The sequence below is a fragment of the Adiantum capillus-veneris genome, chromosome 9 (genome assembly GCF_014529385.1).
Source record: "Adiantum capillus-veneris isolate H3 chromosome 9, ASM1452938v2, whole genome shotgun sequence".
NCBI lineage: Eukaryota > Viridiplantae > Streptophyta > Polypodiopsida > Polypodiales > Pteridaceae > Adiantum > Adiantum capillus-veneris.
Window position 1 is genome coordinate 140,996,642 of NC_140939.1, and position 18,912 is coordinate 141,015,553.

The window sequence follows — 18,912 nt, forward strand, 5'->3', positions numbered from 1 at the left end:
GTTTATCCCATGTACTCTCTCTTGATGAGATTTGTAATCTTTTCATATAATATCAAATGTCAAGTTTCTACCATTCCGTGTAATTGTTCCACTTGATTTTGTAAATTGTTTTTTTTAAAGTATTTGAATCGTTGGGTATGTTAAATTTAAGTTGACCATGGCACACAGCTCGTCCGACGATGTCGACATGCATAGAACCTCGAAAATGCAGCAATCCGTCAGTTATGGGCACATCTTGGTGATTTTTTTGCAAAATCTAGTGGACGGGGGGGGGGGGGGGGGGGCATACGGGGTCAATCAGGCCACAATGAGCACGGTGACACCCTATAGAGTCAGACGGGGCACATATCTTCCCCCTGCACACCGTGGCACACAGGGGATTGGTGGTCGAGTTGACCTCGTATGCCCCGTTGCTCGATTTTGCAAAAAAATCACCGAGATATGCTCCTTGGCCGACGGGTCACTGCATGTTTGAGGTTCTGTGCATGTGTTGCGGAAATGAAATTTATTGGACAATATGAAAAAAAAACAAGTATCAAATGTTGACAAAAATCGTTAACAAAAACAATTATTCTGTATCAAACCTTGGCGGCCGTTGAGTATGAGATAGCCCAATAGATAACAGCCTTGTCTTTGCTGAATTTGTTCAAGAACAGGGAGCTCTTTTTGTAGGTTTTAGGCCTCTAGCTCTTCTTAACCCCTAGACATTCTTCTTTTGTGCCCTCTATCCTTCTATTCTCCTCCATTAGATCAATCACATTACCCTCTGTAACCTTGAGGTTTTTAGGGTTAACTTCCCAAAGAACCTCAAAGATGTTATCATTGAGGAAGGGGGATATGGGAATATTTGGTAGGGATTCTTTTAGCTTCCCCCTTGCCTGCGCCTGGGATTTGAACTGCTTCTATGAAATGCTAAATACTTGGTGCCATCTTTCCTCTTTCTTTTTGAATGTGGGAGACAAAACAATCTTCTCAACCTGAGAAGATGGAGTGTTTTTTTTTGGCAATGGACATGAAGCAATAGCCGGGGTGACCTTAGCATTGCCAAGATGGCCTTTTTGGTTGGTTTCTCCATAGAGTCCCTATGGTTCTCTTGTTGGAGTTATGTTGCCCATTTTTCAGGCCTTCTTAGCATCCTCCTGTGGAGTATCCTCTTTCGTATCCATTTGTCTCATTGTAGGCATGAAATTTTCACGAGTAATTGGGCTTGGGGTTGTTACTATAGCAACTCAACACGATCTAGAAAAATATTGGAATTTGTTGCCCCTAAATTACACCCCAAAGAAGGTGCCAAAGTTAAACAGAATGACCTTGAGACTAGCACCTACATTCATTACAAGATTCTTGGGTTGGGCCTTTTTGAGATCCCACCAGATACACACCTTGTTGGTAGCAGTGCCCATTGATCTATTAGATGATAGAAATAGAGCGGTACCTAGGGCTGCTTCAAGGTCTTCTAGATTTCTTATTAGCCACATCTAGAGGCTGACAAATTCCACCCATACAAGACACATGTCTTGGAATGCATTGGGGGATTCAAAGGAAGGATCCTAAGGGAGCACGCATATCGATGATTGATTTAGAAACAATGAGCTTTTAGCTAAGACCTTGGCAACGGCCACCTTGTCACTAAATTGCATAGAGAAGAAGCCTTTTGCTAGGTATTGCACATAAGAAGCACATCCTCCCTAATTGAGGGCATTGGGGCTATGCGACCAATTGATAAGCTCAACTCTTTTAGGTGCTCTATCCATGAAATTGAAGATCAACATAGATTTTGCAAGCTTGACAAGTTGTTGCTTAATCAAAGAAATAGGAACAACAATAGTGAGTGCATCCTACACTTCCACACTTTGCGGGAGTGTTATTTTTAAGGCTTGATAGGTCCTGTCCCCCTTTGCGGCATCCTGAGACCCAGTGGGTGTCTTAGCTTCTTCCCGTGTCCTTTTGTTCAAGGATAGTGCACTAGTTGTGTAGGAGTGGGATTATGCTACACTTAATTAGAGTAAGTGATTAGACCTAATTAAGTGTCCTTTGACCACTCATTGAATATTGGACATAAAAGAGACTATTTATTCACCAGAAATATCATTTTAGACCGTGAAGGCTCCATAGGGGTGCATAATGTAGGTGGGCCCCACCATGAGGCCCTACGGGTGGCTCCTGCGGGGTATCTCAACTTGTCTGTCTTGGCATTTAGAAAGCATCTTTAGGTTGGTCCCATCACATGCAAGTGACCTTGAACACTCATTGCTCTTCTAGAAGATGAGTAGGGGAAAAATAAGATCTCACCCTCTTGATTTACTTGATTTACAGTTCCCTTTTGCTGCGAATCTGACAGATTTACACTATTTTGACCATAACTTTTTACCTGTAGCTCGGAATGACATGCTTCAAAAGGAAAAATTGACCTTCTCAACATGTTTGATATGAATTTGGACTATTCTTCACGCCCATGCACCAAGGAATCCGGTTTGGAAGGTCCACACTAGGCTAGGGAACCTTTTGCTTCCAAGTCTTCTTGTATGGGCCCTTTGCTTGTATGCATCCAAGGGGGAATCATGCTTTTTCAAAAGGCTATGATGCTTAAACAAATAGAGGAGGGCCCACTATTATTTTCTTGTGAAAAGAATATACAATTGGAGTCTTTTTGAAAGGAGAGAAACTATATGTATATTCTTAAGAGATATTGGGCCACCTATCTAGGGGGCATAGAAGACTTGTAGAGAGGGACCATAATCTTTGGTAAAGACAAGTGGAGAGTTGATTTCCATGGGAATTTATCTATATGGGGTGGAAGATGGATATATTATTTTTCTACTACTAATTCACAAGAGGTAAGAAATTTTGGGGGTATATAGTTGGTTATTGTATGCTTATTCTATTTACAAAGCAAAAAAGAAAAGGGTGGTAATATAAATATATGACTAAGGTGACATTTTTGGGAAGAGTATAATGTATGTGTCGCCATAAAGATTAAACGAAGAGGGGGAATTTACTCTAGATAACTTAATAGCGTAGAAAAATATATACACATATGAGGAAGAGGACGTTGAGTAGGCTGACAAATGTTGCAAAACGATGGTGACCATTTTATGCCATTGAACGCCACTAGATGCCATCTGACGCACCTGCTTACCTCATGTCGTCGGCCTGCGGATAGCTTCCTCAAGAAGTTTTACGCGCTACCAACTCCTCATTATTATATAAAAAACACACTGGTATTGGTAATAGTGAAAATCGATGCACTATGTACATGCTGTCCTACCTGTACACATGTGGGCCCCACGTAACCACCTGGCTCTGAAAAATGGGCAATCCTTTATTTGATGCACCATGCATGTGTATGTACATATGCGCAATCCCTTGCTCCAAAAAAGTCCTGACATAATTTGCCTATCCCCTAACCTGCTACTACAACATTCATGCTCAGCAGCAGCAAAAAGAGATATTCAAGCCACCTGGATCCCACACAAAAACACTTGGCATTCCTTGCATCACAAGCTTAATCAAAGTTCCACCTGGTTCCCAAGGAAAACCTGTAGAGATTCCATTTATCAACTTTGCATCAAGAAAACCATCAATTTACTTTGGCATAGACCTGCATGTGCAAATATATCTCCTTCTGCTCAGCAGCAGCAAAAAGAGATATTCAAGCCACCTGGATCCCACACAAAAACACTTGGCATTCCTTGCATCACAAGCTTAATCAAAGTTCCACCTGGTTCCCAAGGAAAACCTGTAGAGATTCCATTTATCAACTTTGCATCAAGAAAACCATCAATTTACTTTGGCATAGACCTGCATGTGCAAATATATCTCCTTCTCCATAGCTGAGAGGTCTCGACTAATCATTTGTGTCATCAATTCCTGCTTCTTTGACAATTCAACCTTGGTTTGCATCAGCCCTTTAATCACTTCATAAGGCCCTTCACTTTCATCTTCAACTTCATTCGCAAATGCAACTAAACTAGACTCCTGGGTTTCTTTATCCATCAAAAGAAATGCAACATCAACATCCTCATCAGTGCTGGTAGTACTATCACTGTCCTCGTCAGACACTGTGGAATAGTCTTCACATCACTAGACTCATCCTCATCTTCATAAAGCTCCTCCAATCGTTTCCCTGTGTCCATATTATATAGCTTCTTGGCACCTGTCTTTCCATAGAGGCTAATAGTACCACGTTGTCAGGATTTTTTTGGAGCAAGGGATTGTGCATATGTACATACCCATGCATGGTGCATCAAATAAGGAATTGCCCATTTTCTAGAGCCAGGTGGTTACGTGGGGCTCACATGTGTACAGGTAGGACAACATGTACATAGTGCATCGATTTTCACTATCACCAGTACTAGTGTGTTTTTTCTATAATAATGAGGAGTTGGTAGCACGTAAAACTTCTCGAGGAAGCTATCCGCGGGCTGACGACATGAGGTAAGCAGGAGCGTCAGATGACATCTAGTGGCGTCAGGAGGTCAAATGGGGTCAATACTTGCACATGGATAAGTACGGACACAATGTGGGTGTTTTCTTGTGATGAATTATGTAAAAGGTCATCATGAGGACCATATTTTGGGGCCACTTCACGTGGTGGAGGGATGCATTATTGAAAAAGGTTGAGTGCCAGCTGTGCGGATGGATGCTGCAGGGTGACAACTATGCACTGCGAGGTCAGTTTTTGGCCTGTTCGGGGTCCGTTTGAGGTCATCTAAAAGGCCAAGGATGCCCAACTAATAAATCTAAGTGTGGAAACTGAAAAACCAGAGAGAAGACTAGAAAAGGAGTGGAGAAGAGAGGAGGAACAGCCACAACTGTGTTTTTGGGGTTTTTGGAGCCTGTTTTGGCCGTAAACTGCTCATCCGAGGTTGGATTTGAGCACTTTGACGTTGTAGACTGGGGTTTTGGGCCATTCCGGATGCGATGGCGCTGTCCATTTTACCAAATTTCTCACAGTTTTTCTGTTGTTTTGGCTGTGTAAGTTTCTCATATGAGCGAAGCTTCTGCTCCAGTTTGTGATTGTATCTGTCATATTTTATCCATATGTGTGAGCTGTTTGCCCCATTGGTGTTGGCCCAAGATCTATTGTACCTAAACATCAGAAATTCTCCTCCTTTGAGCTGAGTGTTTTGGGTGTGTGTGTGTGTGTGTGTGTCTCTGTGTGGAGTGGGCAAGTGGATAGTCTCTCTCTTCTCACTCCATAGGTGTGTTCCATGCCTCGGTCAGGTGTGTTGTGTAAGCCGAGTGGCGCCCCATAGTGTGTGTATATATCCTTCCAAGAGTGTCTGTCGGGTCATTATAGAGGCGTTCTGTGTGTTTCCATCCCTCTCACAACGTCGTCAATCTTGAACAAATCCTACTGCACGTAACCATGGTCTACCAAGTATAATAGGATATGCTCCCAACCCCACTAGCATCAAGTGAAAATCAACCACCACCTTTGCCTCATACGCCTCCACTTCTAAGCTCTTTATAACACCCAAACATTTTACTTTTTGATGGTTTGCCAATCTGATCCGGAAGCCTGACACCCCAGTCACTGTAAGACCCATCTTCTCAACGCATGAGTGTGTTATGACACATATTTGGGCTCCACCATCCACATAACCTTGTCCCAGATTTTTTCTTTTATGCCACACATCTACTATTGGATAAATGTCTGGTAGCTCATCAATCACCAACACCTTTATTGAACCTCTCTTTGGCTCTTTCTCCATTGGATTAACCATCCTCTTCCATTGTCACTTTAGCTTAGGCACCATCTCTATAAGCTGCCCAAAAGTAACATCTGCCTTTCTGCTTGTCAGATCCTCCTTCAAGTCATAACTTAATTGCCCATCCCCTAGTGGAAAATCTAAAACATGAAACTTGTGACGAGCCCTTCTTTTCCTCTTGGCCTTGACATCCTCGCCTTCATGGATCTTTCCCTTCTTCTTGCTAGGACCTGGGGCACTTCTTCCTTCCTTTTCTTCTGTGGTTCTCTTTCCAATAGGCATCACTAATGTATACTCTAGCTTTGATGCCTTTTCCAAGGTGACTAAACTGATCACTTTTATCTTTCCCTTTTCCTCCTGGGTTAATCCACTGGTTCCTTCCTCTCCCTTGATTTCGATGCCATAATCATTAGACCTAATTAGCACCTGTCTTGGCAATGGATACATGTCTCCCCCCAACCTTGGTGGCTTATCACATTGCGGGATGATGTTGCCCAACTCTCCACAACATGTGGGCGTCTGCTTCTAGAACCTACCATTGCTTTGTCCAACACCATTCCTAGCGTTTGCCTCCAGAACCTACCATTGCTTTGTCCAACACCATTCCTAGGTCTTTCTTCGGGCATGCGCCATTGCGAAGTATCCATAGGGTGAAATTCAGACCTCATGGGCAAAGAATCCACCCCTAACTGGCTCATTTTCCTCAACTTCCACTCTTTGTTCCTTGCTACCTCTAGTGCATCTTCATATGTACTAAGATTCTTTAGCTCCACTCTCCAACGTATATTCTCCCAAAGACCAACCAAGAACCTGTCCTTCTTCATCATGTCAGGTGGGGGTACTTGTGGTGCTAAATCCTTGCACATCCGCTCCCATGCCAATGAGAACTTACGTATGTACGCATCTACTGGCTCACCTTCCTTTTGCACCAAACCTTGTACTTCTTGCCACACTTTGTCAGGATCTTCTATCTTTACAAACTCCACTTCCAATCCATGCCTTAGATTGTCCCAACTCAATCTTACGGGTGGATCAGCCCCACGCAACTCCTCTTCAAATGCTTTGGACCAAACTCGTGCATCACTCTTCAAACAAATTTGGAGAAGACGTAACATCTGCGCCGGGTCATGAATTAGGTTGCTAATGCAGGCAACCTCCATCTTTTCCAAAAAGTCTTCCACATCTTCATCACTTCTTCCATGAAACTCCGGATAAGAGAAAGCCATGGCTACCCAAGTTACAATGCTTTGAGAACCCCTTCAAACACACGTACAAGAACCCAAATTTTTTACTACCCAATCCCCAAAAACTTCAATGGAGCTCAGCTTTAGATAAGGACAAACACATGCACATCAAATGAGTTTTCATAGTTAATCATCAGAATTACAACAGGCATAGGACATTCCAGTATCTCTCTCAATCTTCTTGGCCCAAATATAAAGACTATGCGTTGCAGGAAAAAGATCTTCCTTGACACATGAACATTTATCTGGATTCTCCGAGTTAAATGAAAAGGAGTGAATTGAGGGCCATTTTGATCATCCATTAAAGTCAACCATGCAGCTCCCAAGAAGGCACACCTGACTTATCCTCTGATTTTGCTAGAATTTCACTAGCATAACAACATAAATGGCTCAAAAGACCAAAAACCCAACCATCATAACTTGGAAAAATTTTGACAGAGTCTCCCCAGAAGTAGAGCAGTGAGAACCCAAAATATAGACTGTATATGTATGCATAAACTGCCAACAATAGAACCCGAGCATCAATAAGGAATCACTAGTACATAGCCTATGGCGACGTCACGAAAAGGGTGCTCCAGCTACTTGTATCACCGAAAGGATCTCCACATTTGAGAATCCCCCCCAGCTCAATAAAATGTCATGCTATCGACCCTCTCACGAAGGCTAATGCAAATCGCGTATAGTCAAGTCTCAGAAATGACTATCTTCCAGACCAAGTCTCAAAAATGGCTGGGACTGCCAAATAAAACCAAATATGGCTCCGCAAAGGCATACAATGGCAGTTTCCACAAGTAACGTACAATACCAACATGCGCCAACTGATGCATACCCACGGTAACATACCCACAATATGGGTAAAATATGCCAGATACAATCACAAACTGGAGTAGAAGCTTCGCTATTAGGATAAACTTACACAGCAAAAACAACAGAAAAAGAGTGAGGAATTTGGAAAAATGGTCAGCGCCATCGCATCCGGAACGGCCCAAAACCCCAGCCTACAATGTCAAAGTGCTCAAATCCGACCTCGGATAAGCAGTTTACAGCCAAAACAGGCTCCAAAATGAGCAAAAACACAGTTGCGGCTGTTCCTTCTCTTCTCTCCATGTTTTTTTTGGTCTTCTCTCTGTTTTTTCAAGTCCCACACTTAGCTTTTTTTACTTGGGCACCCTTGGCCTTTTAGATGACCTCAAACGGATCCCGAACAGGCCAAAAACTGACCTCGCAGTGCATAGTTGTCACCTTTTTGCATCCATCCGCACACATGGCACTCAACTTTTTCCAATAATGCATCCTGCCGCCACGTGAAGTGGCCCCAACAGATGGTCCTCATGATGTCCTTTCTGTATAATTATCACAAGAAAACACCCACGTTGTGTCCATACTTATCCATGTGCAAGTATTGACCCCGTTCGGCCTCCTGATGCCACTAGATGCCATCTGACGCACCTGCTTACCTCATGTCGTCGGCCTGCGGATAGTTTCCTCAAGAAGTTTTACGCACTACCAACTCCTCATTATTATATAAAAAAAACACTGGTATTGGTAATAGTGAAAATCGATGCACTATGTACATGCTGTCCTACCTGTACACATGTGGGCCCCACGTAACCACCTGGCTCTGAAAAATGGGCAATCCTTTATGTGATGCACCATGCATGATTATGTACATATGCGCAATCCCTTGATCCAAAAAACTCCTGACACCGCCAAGTGAGGGGATCTTAGCCTCACCACTGCTCCCTATCACCGCTCTTCCATATATGAAGGCTTGTGCACTTTATCCATGAACTCAGGAGTTATGTCCAGCGTGACTCGGACTTAGAGCCCCTGAAAAAGGATTCACAACACCCTTTCTTTTCTTTTCTTTTTTTTCTTTTTTTTTTCTTTCCCACCCTTTTTTTCCCCTTCTTTCTTTCTTTTTACTCCCTTTAGCTAAAGCTCATGACTATCCAACAAGGGATCACAATCCATTTTGGACTTCTCTCTCCTAGTAGCCCGGTCTTCTCTCCTAGTAGCACCTGCCTACACCCATAGTAGGTGTGCAATCTCACACATAATCCACACACAATGCTATAGACCTTCAAGTAAAAGTAGACACTGATTGCGATCCAAGAACACTGGCTACAAATCAACAAGTAGTCTGATTGAACGATTGCAATCCTTAATGGGATGGATCATGATCCAAAATCAATGCTTACGAAAAATATTGGTAGGTGTACAAGGGCCTCTAGGTCCTATAGGAGGAAATAGAGCAATGAAGGGCACTCCCCTAAAGCCCACACATGCTCTCAGCCACAAACCATACCCACACTCACCCCACACACCTCATCCTGATCATGATCACAAGTCCAATAATAGTGCTTTGGGGGAAAACCACATGGAAGACAAAAACTAATCTTCAAAAGAAACTACAAAGTGAAAAGATCACTAGGAAAAACCACTTCATGGCTCATGTTTATCAAGCCTATGCCATGTTTTTTGCTATAACAAAAAAAAAAAGGGAGGTAGGTACAAGACTAGTGTTAACATGACCAAGTAGGTGGCCACAAATGTTGTTTTAAGGGGAATTCAAGGGAGATGGTCCCATGACTTTGAAGGGCGAAAGGGGGGGGGGAGAGAGAGAGAGAGAGAGATAGATAGAGAGAGAGGAGAGAGAGAGGAGAGGAGAGAGAGAGAGAGAGAGAGAGAGAGAGAGAGAGAGAGAGAGAGATTTTGAGACCAAGATCAAAGATACTTGCTGGGCCGACCTTTGTGGAAAAATGCTCTATACTTGGGATGGAAACCATAAGCTAGCCACATGGATGGGAGTTCTTAGAGAGAGTAAGCTCTGTTGTTGATGGTGCTACTTTGCTTGCATGTTCTTAAATGCAAGTGTGTCACCTTCTCTTGGTTTTAGGCGTTTCCTACAAAAAAGACACTAATCTGCACTCCAAGGTTCGAATAGAACTAGTGACTGTAGATTCCATAAATGAGTCTCACATGTTGAGCATTGTGATGCGTAGAAACAAGTAAGTTCCTTTGAATATATTTGATTGTGTGGCTGGATTTATTGTCAAATTGTCTTATCTACCTCTTCTTTCAATTGTATAAAGATTGAATGAGATAGGGTACGTGGCTACTTCTTACACCGACATGCTTTGGATGGTGCATGCGATGTGTCTTGCTTCAAAAGTGGCAATCATGGAGAAACTACCATGTGTGGTCTATAGCTGGATGCAGGTAGACATTGACAGGAGGGTAGGAGATAAATTGTGGTACAAAGTACCTATCATTCTAATGTCACAATTGCTTCATCCAATAAGTAGCATCATAGTATTCAATTATTGATATGTGCAGCTTGTCACTATCAAAGAATAGAATTAACTTTAGCCCCATGTGTGTAGGAAAAATATACCCTTGCCCTAAGAAAGATTATAGTAGAGAAAGATAGAATGTTTCCCTCTGAGTTTCAATCTCAATACAAAAAAGCATTCTTTGAAATGGACGTGCCTTCCAAAAAAATGACAAAACATGCATTGGCCATTGTTGACCCTACCTTGGGTGATGATTGATGGTTTAACTCTCTATTCAAAAGTGAAAAATGTTTAGAGTACAAGAAAAAATTGATCCTAGTACACATCGGTGCAGGCCATTGCGCTCAATTAAGTGGACCAGTCGTCCAAAGTGGTTGAAGGAGGAAGATTGTACGGGTTTGACCATGTAGACCTTTCCAACAACAAGAAAACCTTCATTCTATGCGCAATGGCTTCAAATGATCCAGCAAATGTTAAGAGTTTGGACATCTCTCTGACTGGTGAGTACATTAACTTTGAACAATGTTTTTCTTTGCATGTTTAAATAAATGATGTTTTATGATACAAGGGAATCTGTGGATCAAGGTTTTCTGGTCATCAATTTTGAAAGAATCCAAGAACATCCACAATAGTATCCATAGTATACATTTGAAGTCCACACCTGGTCTTGAACTTCACTCGTTCCTCAAGGACGTTAAACTGCAGCATAGGGGAAAGACCTTTGCTTATGAGCTTGGTCTTATGAAAAAAGGATCACAATCTGAGGTGTGCAAGGCATTGGCAGATGTGGGGAAAAGATGTCTTTGCAGGTATGCACACTGTGTAATTGCATTGAGAAAAAACAAAGTAATTATGCTACTTATGATATTGTTGCCTGTGTTAGATGGTTACGGATGTATAAATTCATCATCAAAGGTGTCAAAAGCTTGCATATTGCTTGAAATTGAGAAAGTAGATCATGGTTTTAGCCCACTGTAGATAGCAAACAAATTCAAGAGCAAAGTATACCTAGATTTTCCTTAGTTCTTGGAGTATGATGAGGGGTGCTTCCCTCCCAATGTGGAGGCACACAATGACGCTATGAAGGATAGGGAGGAAAGAGCACATGTAGGTGCTCAATTATCCACAGCTGCAGAGTCAAGTGTGCAAATGCTTTGTGAACGGGTTTGAATGATCACTTTTAAGATGCTTTTGAATAGAGATATACTTATACTGGAATGGTCTAATCTTGCAATTAAGTAATTTTTTTGTGTTCTTGTAACCTTTCAATGAAGTGTGAGAGAGTTATTAATTAGGAGATGTAGTGAAAGTTCTTCTTGTTCTACAACCCACTACCCACTATGGGATGAGATACATACCAATAGTTGTTGTACATTATAAATCTATATAGGGAAAAAGCATCTGTGCAAGAGGACCCCACTCTCAAACACATCCAATTTCCATATTTGCACTACAATAAATTCATAACTTTCATAAGTAAACACATGAACATGAGCATGATATGGTCGTTGTACTGTGAATTGTTAGCACCCAGTGAAAAACAAAAGGATTTTTCTCTATTGAGAATAATCTTTTTTCACCTCAAAATAAACACTCGATGCACAACGATTGAGATAGCACTTGCCTCATTTGCAATGAGCCCTTCAAAATCATGTTTCTTATACCTTAGGTCTACCACAATTATTCAATAATTTTTCAAAAGTCTTTTGATCATATATTTTTCGCTAATGACCTCACATGTAGCTATGGTCATAAGATCATGAAAAATGGATCATAAAAGGCACATGTATAGACATAGTTGGCTAATCCACATTTTGTTCAAATTTCTACTAGAACAAGACATAATGCATCCTCCCCATTATCTACTTGAGTGGCATCCAGGTTTAACTATAGTCCCTAACATGTTAATAGATGCAATGTAATGTGCTATGAGATTGAAATTCTCTTCAAGATCTAGTGTCAACTTTGTTATCAAATGATCTATGATCTAATATTAGTATAAGATATTGACCATGCTTCAAACCAAAGATTGTGCTATGCCTATCCATATGTTGGATATTTTTCTCCAACAAGATTCCATGCTGCAAGAAGATAATAATATTGCTGGCATGAAAAAGAGGAGAAAATAGATGCACTTGAACAAACTTTGTTTAACGAGCCATTAGAGCTGGTTTGCATAAAGGAGATAATGTTAGAAGAGTGCGGCAACATAGTCACACGCTAACATCATCTCAACTAGAAAACAATTTAGGACCTCCAACTTTTGAAGGATATATAGTAGCATTTCCTATGTCATTCATCTTTTTTCAAGCGATTTTTTCCTCCTCTCCATTTCCGTGATAATCCATGGAGATGACATATGATGGGGGATCCCCTCTCTAATAATTTTTAAGGTAGGGATTGGAAAAGGTACGTTCATTTATCCCAAAACTTGCACAAATCAAAATATGGCCGCATCAAATTTTGGATAGGAGGATTTGAGGTTAGGCTCAAATTCAACATTTTTACTTGAAAAGTCAATTATTATTGAATTTTGGATAGGAGGATTTCAGGCGAGGCGCATATTTCAACATTTTTACTTGAAAAGTTCAAATTTATATTGAATTTTCCTTCACCTCCAACTTTTGAAGGATATATAGTAGCATTTCCTATGTCATTCATCTTTTTTCAAGCGATTTTTTCCTCCACTCCATTTTCGTGATAATCCATGGAGATGACATATGATGGGTGGTCCCCTCTCTCATAATTTTTAAGATAGGGATTGGAAAAGGTACATTCGTTTATCCCAAAACTTGCACAAATCAAAATATGGCGGCATCAAATTTTGGATAGGAGGATTTGAGGTTAGGCTCAAATTCAACATTTTTACTTGAAAGTTCAATTTTATATTGAATTTTGGATAGGAGGATTTTAGGCGCGGCTCAAATTTCAACATTTTTACTTGAAAAGTTCAAATTTATATTGAATTTTCCTTCTTCAAATATGGTTTGCACCTTCTCAAATAAGGGTGAAAGGGATCTAAACTTTAAAGTTGGCTCCATAAATTCATTTTTCCCACTTCTCAAATATTATCTGCATCTTCTCTAAACTTTAAAGGACCAAGTACTAGTGGATGGTCGATGTGAAGCTACATACAGATTAAAATTGTCAACTAGCATAGACTAAGCACAATCGATTGCCAACAAAACTGCCACATGGCAGTAACCAAGCCACAACATATCATTTTTTGGTGTCCATGCAACAATGTACATTGTAAAGCAGAAAGTGGACTTGGGGGATGTTGACTTTGAATTCAATTTTGTACGTCAACCCTTATAGTGGTATGCTTGTGATCATAAATTCCAGCTCAAAATCTACCTGTAGCCATCTTGTGCCAAATGGCTATGTGCAAATTTCATAATGACGCTTGTATAGATGAATTCAAGCTAGAAACCCACCTGTAGCCATCCATGCCAGTGCGGATGGCCACTGGCATGGATGGCCACAAAAAGTAATTAGATTGACGACTTGTTGTGGCAGTGATTGAGACGGATGAGGTATTATTAAAAGGTATAGTAGTCATTTCCGTGGCATTTTTGTTGCTGCAAGGGAGAGAGAATCATCCACCCTTGTACGACCTGTAGCGCACGGATGGCTAGAGGTAGTGCCTGCTCAGAACTCAAAGAAAATGTCACATTGAGTAGAAAGTGCCGGTCAAGTGTAGCAAATCCTTATTCATTGGCTTTTATCAATTCCTTTGATCTATGATCTTTGAGGTCTCTTGAAATTTGTTCTTCAACACGTTAAATCTTCTTTCTAATGTGTTTTTGTGTCTGAAGAAGAGGAAAAATCTAAAATAAATGTTACCGTATACATGTGGTAGTGATGTGTGTGAACACACTAGGACCGACGGGGCATTTTTTCCCTCATTAGGAGGTTTTCCCGCCCGTGCATTGTATATACGCCCATCACTCTAGGGCTATCTATCTTTCCATTGCACACTAAGTAACACACTCTCTATTGTGTGCCTTGAGCTTCCTTCGTCTTCTCCAAGCTGTGTGCGTTTCTCTGCAACCCTAATTCCAACAATTGGTATCAGAGCAGGTTGCGTCCTCCCGGGCTTAGTCGCCAGCTGCTCCAGCACACGCCTGCTCACTTTCTCTGATTTTAGTGAGCTTTGGCAAGCGTTTGTAGGTCGACAAATATTTTAGGCGAGCTTGTAGAGTTCTGTCTGCTCAAAATTTTGATATCGGCTCATTTTGGCCTCCGTTTCCACTACAGGCAGTACTGCACAGGCTATTTCGTCATTTTGTGCAAAATTTCTGTAAGTGCCGTTTTCTGCATAACAGGTGCCTTATAGTATTCTACGGTTTGTGCTATATAGCACAGGTTGTTCCCGCTCCATTTCTCCTATTTTCTGGCAGTTTTCACATCAGGTGCAACATTTACCATGGTTGACAACAACAACACAGATGTGTTCAAGATGTTTGCTGCTGAGGACAGGTTGGATGGGGACAACTACCCTATGTGGGCTTATATGATGCAACATGTTCTTGTGTCAAAGGGTGTCTGGAACATTCTGCAGGGCATTGATGTACGTCCTGGTTCTGAGGATGTAGGCGATGTTGAGGATGTTGCTGGTCTTGCTGCAAGGATTGCAGCTGTTAGAGTTGTTTTGCCTACGACAGAACAAGCTCGTTGGGATGTTAAGGATGCGCAGGCTCATGCGTTGATTGCGTTGTCTGTGAAGCGCACCATTGTTCCTCACATCCGTTCAGAAAAATCTGCAAAACAAGATTGGGATATTCTAAAAGGTCTTTATGCAAGCCGCAATGAGGCTAAAATTGCTTTGCTGCGTAAAGAGATGGAGTTGAAGATTATGCATGAGGAAGATGATATGGACACTTTCCTTGCTAGTGTCAAGGATATCAATGAGAAACTTATTTCTGCAGGTGAACTTATTTCAGACAGTTCCCTTGTGCAGACTGTTCTTGATGCCTTACCAGATTCTTACCAGACTTTTGCTAGTACTTGGAGACTTATGACCCAAGGAAATCCAGAAGTTGTCAAGTTTGATGCATTATGCACATTGCTGTTGCAAGAGCCACTTTCCTGAAAAAACCAGACTAGACAGCGTGTACTTGAACATGATTTTATTGCTTCTCAAAGAAAGGGTGGTAACAGCAATGCAACGACTTCTTATGGTTCTGCTGCGAGTGGCAAAAATTCTGTTCCTAATGCTTCTGCTCGTAGGAATTCGTCTGGAAATTCTGGTGATAAGGGCAAAAAGAAGATGCGTTGCCATTATTGAAAAGCCAATGATCACTTGATCAAGTCGTGTCCTAAGTTGAAGGCCAAAGAGGCTAAGAAGAAAGAGGGTGGTTCCACTGCAAATGCTGGTTCCACTACAAATGCAGCCATTGTTGAGTCTTCTTTGAAAGGAGACTGTGATGCTGATGTTGATGTAGAATGGGCTTTTAGCACAGAGTGCACTTACAATCCTGCTGTCCATGATGCATGCTTGTCAGTTGCTCCAAATTCACATGTGTGGTATTTCGACAGTGGTGCTACAAAGCACATTACCTCACATCGTGAATTGTTTACCTCTCTCGAGTCTGTCCCTCATGAGAATTCAATCACTTGTGCCAACAATGCCTCTTATCCAGTTCAGGGAGTTGGAAAAATTGTGCTTACTGCTGCTAATGGCAGTTCTTTCACACTTGTTGATGCACTTTATGTACCTAAAATCAAGAATAATCTCTTGTCTGTATCCGCACTTGCTAGACTTGGACTTGTAGTCAAATTTGTGGATGACAGATGTATAGTTCATGATCTCAGTTTTGGTGATGAAATTGTTGCATCTGGCCTTTTGTGCCGTGGGATGTATAAGCTCACTTTGTATGACAAGTGTGGACAAAATTTTGCAAATGCTTTTGTAGATTCAAGGGCTATTTCAGATGGAAAACTTTGGCATGCACATTTTGGTCATCTTAATTTTGCCAGTTTTCTGCGTTTGCAGAAATCTAATATGGTTGCTTCTTTGCCGCCTCCCTAAGCACCTGCCAAACATGTTTGTGAAGGCTGTATTTTGGGTAAGGTGTAGCGTTCTAAATTTTCAAAGGATGGTTTAGTTCGGGCCACATGCAGGTTGCAGCTTGTGCATAGTGATGTTTGTGGGCCCATGCAAACTCCGTCCTTGGGCAATTACCTGTACTTCGTGACTTTCATTGATCATTACTCCAGGCATGCATGGGTATTTTTGCTTAAAGCGAAGTCCGAAGTTTTTATGTGCTTCAAACAATTTTTGGCTATGGCTGAAAATGTCTCGAAATGTACTATGGGCACCCTCCGTTCCGATCGAGGGGGGGAGTATATGTCTCATGAATTTAATGCATTTCTGGCTAGTCGTGGGATAAAACACCTAGTGCCTTATACGTCCTCTCAGCAAAATGGTGTTGCTAAGAGGAAAAACAGGTCACTGACGGAAATGGCATGATGTATGGTCAAAAGTCAAGCTTTTCCGCATTCTTTTTGGCTTGAGGCCATCATGTGTGCCACTTATGCACTTAACAGGTGTCCTACGAAAGCTTTGCATTCTATTACTCCATATGAAGCATGGCATGATAGAAAACCTTCTATTGAGCACATGCGTGTTTTTGGCTGTTTGGCATATGCTTTGGTGCCACAAGTGCAGCGCAGAAAATTGGATGATAAGGCTGTCAAATGTATTTTTGCTGGTTATAGTGCTGAAAGCAAAGGTTACAGGTTGTATCATCCGCAAACAAAACGTATTCTGGTTTCTCGGGATGTAGTGTTTGTGGAAGGTTCTATTCAGCCCTTGCTGTCATGTACTAGAGACAAAAATGTAAGCTCACAGGACATTTATGACACTTTTTTGCCTCTTTTCAGTGGTGGAAATACGAATGTAAGTTCCAATGAGGCAAAGGTACAACCTATGGGGGTTTCTGAAAATGTTCTAGATCAGCCTATTACTAATGCAGATGTACATGATGTACTTGATGAGGAAAGGGCTGAAAATGAGCAGGCTATAGATATGCCAAAATGGTTGGTGCACACTTTGCGTGACAGTAAATTGGATGCACCTTTGTCTAGTAGTACTCGTTCAGGCTCTTACCATGCATCTTATGCATCAGATTGTTATGCTTTGGCTGTGTCTAGTTTACATGATGTTGAGGAGACTTTGTCTTTTGATGAAGCACAGAATTCCACTCCCATGGAAACAGGTTTGAAGTTGAGTCTACATGATGCTGGCGATCTTGCTGACGTCAGTCTTTATCAAACTATTGTTGGCTGCCTCATTTATGTATGCAACACGTGGCCGGATATTCAGTTTGCAGTCTCACAGGTCAGCAGATTTATGCATAGCCCAGGGTCTAAGCATTGGCAGGCTGTCAAGAGGATTTTCCGCTACCTTAGTGGCACTTTACATCTTGGCTTGATTTATCCCAAGGGGGGATCATTGCCGCCAGACTTACATGCTTTTTCGGACTCAGATTGGGCTGGTTGTTTTGACATGAGAATGTCCACAAGTGGTTTTTGTTTCATGCTTGGCAGTTCATGTATATCATGGTTGAGCAAGAAGCAACCTACTGTGGCCACTTCGAGTTGTGAGGCTGAGTACAAGGCAGTCTTCACAGCTACGATGGAGTGTGTATGGCTCAGATGCCTTATGGATGATTTGGGTGTTGGACAGGACACTGCCAACACTATCTGCACAGACAGTCAGAGCGCATTGGCAGTTGCGAGGAACCCAGTTTTTCATGCTCGCACAAAGCACATTGAGGTGCATTATCACTATGTCAGAGAGAGGCTCTCTGCAGGAGAGATCAGCTTGGCTTATGTGCCAACACAGGACAACCTTGAAGATCTTTTCACAAAGGCATTGTCTCGTGAGAAGCTTGAAGCTTTCCGTAGAGCTTTGGGCTTTCTTCCCTTTGTGGACTGATCCTGTCCTCAGGGCATGGCACTTCCCTTTACTCATGTGTTAGCTCTCTTTCACCGCATCACTCCAGGGGGGATTTGTTACCGTATACATGTGGTAGTGATGTGTTTGAACACACTAGGACCGCTGGGGCATCTTTTCCCTCTTTAGGAGGTTTTTTTCCCCGTGCATTGTATATACGCCCATCACTCTAGGGCTATCTATATATCTTTCCATTGCACAATAAGTAACACACTCTCTATTGTGTGCCTTGAGCTTCCTTCGTCTTCTCCAAGCTATGTGCGTATCTCTGCAACCCTAATTTCAACAATAACATTCCTTCTACCCTTTGTGGTAGATTGGTTATCCAACTTTTGAATAAAAGTTCTTGAACTCAAGACTTGTAAAAGAGATCTATGAGGCATTTTTGGATTTTTCCTTTGTCATAAAACTCCTCCTCATATGTGTGTGTGTGTGTGTGTGTGTGTGTGTGTGTGTGTGTGTGAGAGAGAGAGAGAGAGAGAGAGAGAGAGAGAAGAGAAGAAGAAAAAAAAAAACTGGATTAACCTTTCCATTACCCAAGTCATGCGGTAGATTTGGTTATCCCGGTCTCCACTTGAATATAAATCTTGATTTGAGACTTGTCCTATATTTCTTTGTGGTCTCTTGGGATTGTTCTTGACATTAACTTCTCTTCTTTTGTGTGTGTGTGTGTGTGTGTGTTTTTGACAAAGAAG